The sequence below is a fragment of the Rhinopithecus bieti genome, unplaced genomic scaffold (genome assembly GCF_001698545.2).
Source record: "Rhinopithecus bieti isolate Rb0 unplaced genomic scaffold, ASM169854v2 scaffold_2432, whole genome shotgun sequence".
NCBI lineage: Eukaryota > Metazoa > Chordata > Mammalia > Primates > Cercopithecidae > Rhinopithecus > Rhinopithecus bieti.
In genome coordinates this window covers 2,039,091-2,043,869 of record NW_016804136.1, presented here as the reverse complement: position 1 = coordinate 2,043,869, position 4,779 = coordinate 2,039,091, and the positions used below count along the sequence as shown (strand labels likewise).

Below are 4,779 nucleotides of genomic sequence, written 5' to 3'. Positions count from 1 at the left end.
TTATCACATGAATGTTTTTCCTATTAAAAAAGAGGGACTCCTCCATAACTCATTTTATGAGGTCAGCATTATCCCGATACCAAAACCTGCCAGAGATACAACAAAAAAACAAAACTTCAGGCCAATATCCCTGATGAACATTAATGCAAAAATTCTCAATAAAATACTGGCAAACTAGGCCAGGCACAGTAGCTCACACCTGTAATCCCAGCACTTTGGGAGGCTGAGGTGGGCGGATCACTTGAGTTCAGGAGTTCGAGACCAGCCTGGCCAACATGGTGAAACCCTGTCTCTACTAAAAATACAAAAATTAGCTGGGCATGGTGGTGCATACCCTGTAATCCCAGGTACTTGGGAGACTGAGGCATGAGAATTGCTTGAACCCAGGAGGCAGAGATTGCAGTAAGCTGAGATTGTGCATCCAGCCTGGGTGACAGAGTGAGACTCCATCTCAATTAAAAATATATATATATATATATATTTACTGGCAAAATGAATCCAGCATCACATCAAACAGCTTATCCACCACAATCAAGTTGGCTTCATCCCCAGGATGCAAGGCTGATTCAACATATACAAATCAATAAACACAATTTATCACATAAACAGAACTTGACAAAAATCACATGATTATCTCAATAGATGCAGAAAAGGACTTTGATAAAATTCAATATCCCTTCATGTTAAAAACGCTCAATAAACTAGGTATTGACGGAACACACCTCAAAATAATAAGAGCCATTTATGACAAACCCACAGGCAATACTATACTAAGTGGGAAAAAGCCAGAAGCATTCCCTTTGAAAACCGGCACAAGAGAAGGATGCCCTCTCTCCACTCCTATTCAACATAGTATTGGAAGTTCTGGCCAGGGCAATCAGGCAAGAGAAAGAAATAAAGGGTATTCAAGGGCTGGGCGCAGTGGCTCCTGCCTGTAATCCCAGTACTTTGGGAGGCTAAGGTGAAGTCAAGAGTTCAAGACCAGCCTGGCCAACATGGTAAAACTCTGTCTCTACTAAAAATACAGAAATTAGCCAGGCATGGTGGCAGGTGCCTGCAATCCTAGCTACTTGGGAGGCTGAAGCAGGAGAATTGCTTGAACTTGGGAAGCAGAGATTGCAGTCAGCCGAGATCACGCCACTGCACTCCAGCCTGGTTGACAGAGCGAGACTTCTTCTCAAAGAGAAAAGGTATTCAAATAGGAAGAGGGGAAGTCAAACTGTCTCTATTTGCAGATGACATGATCCTATATCTAGAAAACTCCATCTTCCGAGCCCAAAAGTTTCTTAAGCTGTTAAGCAACTTCAGCAAAGTCTGAGGATACAAAATCAATGTGCAAACATCACAAGCATTCCTATATACTAATAGTAGACAAGCAGAGAGCCAAATCATGAATGAACTCCCATTCACGATTGCTACAAAGAGAATAAAATACCTAGGAATACAGCTAACAAGGGAAGTGAAGGGTGTCTTCAAGGAGAACTACAAACCACTGCTAAAGGAAATCGGAGAGGGCACAAACAAATGGAAAAACATTCCATACTCGTGGACAGGAAGAATCAATATTGTGAAAATGGCCATACTGCCCAAAGTAATATATAGATTCAATGCTATTACCATTAAATTACCATTGACATTTTTCACAGAATTAGAAAAAAAAAAAAAAAAAAAACTACTTTAAAATTCCTATGGAACCCAAAAAGAGCCCATATAGCCAAGANCTTTCCTAACATCTTATACAAAAATTAACTCAAGATGGATTAAAGACTTAAGTGTAAAACTCAAAACTGTAAAAACCCTAGAAGAAAATCTAGGCAATACCATTCGGGACACAGGTATGGGCAAAGATTTCATGATTAAAACATCAAAAGCAACTGCAACGAAAGCTAAAATTAACAAATGGGATCTAATTAAACTGAAGAACTTCTGCACAGCAAAAGAAACTATCATCAGAGTGAACAGACTGCCTACAGAATGGGAGAAAATGTTTGCAATCTATCCATCTGAAAAAGGTCTAATATCCAGAATCTACAAGGACCTTAAACAAATTTACAAGAAGAAAACAAACAACCCCATTAAAGAGTGAGCAAAGGACATGAACAGACACTTCTCAAAAGAAGACATTTATGCAGCCAACAAACATATGAAAAACAGCTCAACATCACTGATCATGAGAGAAATGCAAATTTAAACCACAATGAGATACCATCTCATGCCGATTATTAAATGGTGATTATTAAAGTCAAGAAACAACAGATAGATGCTGGTGAGGCTGTGGAGAAATAGGATCGCTTTTACACTGTTAGTGGGAATATAAATTAGTTCAACCATTGTGGACGAACAGTGTGGCAATTCACCAAAGACCTAGAACCAGAAATACCATTTGACCCAGCAATCCCATTACTGGGTATATACCGAAAGGGATATAAATAATTGTATTTTATAAAGATACTTGCATGTGTACATTCCAGCACTATTCACAATAGCAAAGACATGGAATCAACTCAAATGCCCATCAATGATAGACTGGATAAAGAAAATGTGGTACATATACACCATGGAATACTATGTAGCCATAAAAAAGAGTGAGATCATGTCCTTTACAGGGACATAGATGGAGCTGGAAGCCATCATCCTTAGTAAACTAATGCAGGAACAGAAAACGAGATACCGCATCCTCTCACTTATAAGTGGGAGCTGAGCAATGAGAAGGCATGGATGCACGGAGGAGAACAACACACACTGGGGGTTGTCGGCAGAGGGGAGGGGGAGGGAGAGCATCAGGATAAATAGCTAATGGATGCTGGGCTTAATATCTAGGTGATGGGTTGATAGGTGCAGCAAATCGCCATGGCACACGTTTACCTATGTAACAAAACTGCACATTCTGCACAGGTATCCCGGAACATAAAATAAAATTTAAAAAATACATTAAAACGACCAACCAGACAAACACTTCAGTAGATTGAAGACAGCCTGTGCTAGTCTGTTGTATTGCTATAAAGAAAATCCTGGCCGGGCGCAGTGGCTCACGCCTGTAATCCCAGCACTTTGGGAGGCCGAGGCGGGCGGATTATGAGGTCAGGAGATCGAGACCATCCTGGCTAACACAGTGAAACCCAGTCTCTACTAAAAAATACAAAAAATTAACCAGGCATGGTGCCGGTCGCCTGTAGTCCCAGCTACTGGGGAGGCTGAGGCAGGAGAATGACGTGAACCCGGTAGGCGGAGCTTGCAGTGAGCCGAGATCGCACCACCGCACTCCAGCCTGGGCGACAGAGCAAGACTCCATCTCAAAAAAAAAAAAAAGAAAAGAAAAAAGAAAATCCTGAGGCAGGGTAATTTATAAAGAAAAAAGGTTTAATTGGCTTCAATTCTGCAGGGTGTACAGGCATGGTACCAGCATCTGCTCAGCTTCTGGTGAGTTTTCCCATGGTTGAAGGTGAAGCAGGAATAGACACGTCATATGGCAACAGGGCAAGAGAGAGAAGTGTGCAGGTCCCAAACTTTTTTTTTGTTTGTTTTTTGAGGCGAAGTCCTGCTGTGTTGCCCAGGCTGGAGTGCAGTGGCGTGATCTTGGCTCACCACAACCTCTGCCTCCTGGGTTCAAGTGATTCTCCTGCCTCAGCAGCCCGTCTGTAGCTAGGACTACAGACGCACACCACCATGCTGGTTAATTTTTGTATTTTTAGTAGAGACGAGGTTTCACTATGTTGGCCAGGCTGATCTCAAACTCCTGACCTCGTGATCTGCCCACCTCGGCCTCCCAAAGTGCTGGGATTACAGGCATGAGCCACCACGCCCGGGCTCAAACTCTTTTAAACAAGCTGATCCCTCATCAACTGAGTGAAAACTGCCTTATCACCAAGGGGATGGTACTAAACCGTTCCTGAGGGATCAGCGTCCATGACCCAATAACCTCCCACCAGGCTCCCACCTCAAACACTGGGGATCACATTTCAACATGAGATTTGGAGGGGACACACATCCAAACCATATGACAGGCTCTGTAATTTACTGCAGCAAAGCTGTGGACCTTGAGAACTTCTGTCTCTGCAAACTGAATTATGTCCTTCTCTCAGTGATTTCTTACTTTATGGACTCGGGATGTTCCTTTCAGAGTTCTTTCAGTGGCACTCCTAGAGTTTTTTGTTTGTTTGTTTGTAAACAGTTTATTTTCAGTCTATGGAGGTTGTCAGCTTTAAATGAGCAAGAAGGAGAGGGTAAAAATGGCCAGAAAAAAATAATTGGGAAGAGTATTGGGTCACAGGCAGAACAGAGTGCTGATCTCCCGCTTGGTGGCAGGCGATGGCCCAGTGTTATTCAAAGGCATTCTTTTGAAGGAGTCATTCTTTTGTTGACCCTGGCAGAGACCAAACACTTTCCTGAAATAATCTTTCTTTCTTGTGGCTTTAGCCAGTTACGGTTTCAATGTGAAAGTAAAAGCTTGAACTGGAGAGGTGAGGAACAATGGGGAGAAAATAATGGAGGCCCCTAAAGAGAATCAGCAAGTCCTTGCCCAAATAGAAATAAATTTCCTACTGTTTTTCTCTGCCTTTCAGGCAACCTTCACTGTGATTTCATCACTGCTTCCCGAGGGGGCTTGTTGTTTTGTTAGAAGTCACTTGATAGACACACAGCAAAGGCTATTTGCATTTGGAGGTCCCTAAATGATTCTTTGGTTTGCTAAAAATAGACCCATGTCTGTCATTCACATATGTAGTTTTAGTTTGTAAAGGTCTCAATTTCTTTTTTTTTTTTTTTATTATACTTTAAGTT

At 41.9% G+C, this 4,779-nt stretch overlaps 1 protein-coding gene across 1 annotated transcript in view; it reads left to right on the top strand.

The window, feature by feature from the left end:
- EHHADH (enoyl-CoA hydratase and 3-hydroxyacyl CoA dehydrogenase) overlaps positions 1-4,779 on the top strand; it is an 81,122-nt gene that overhangs the window by 48,844 nt on the left and 27,499 nt on the right. The window lies entirely within an intron of this gene.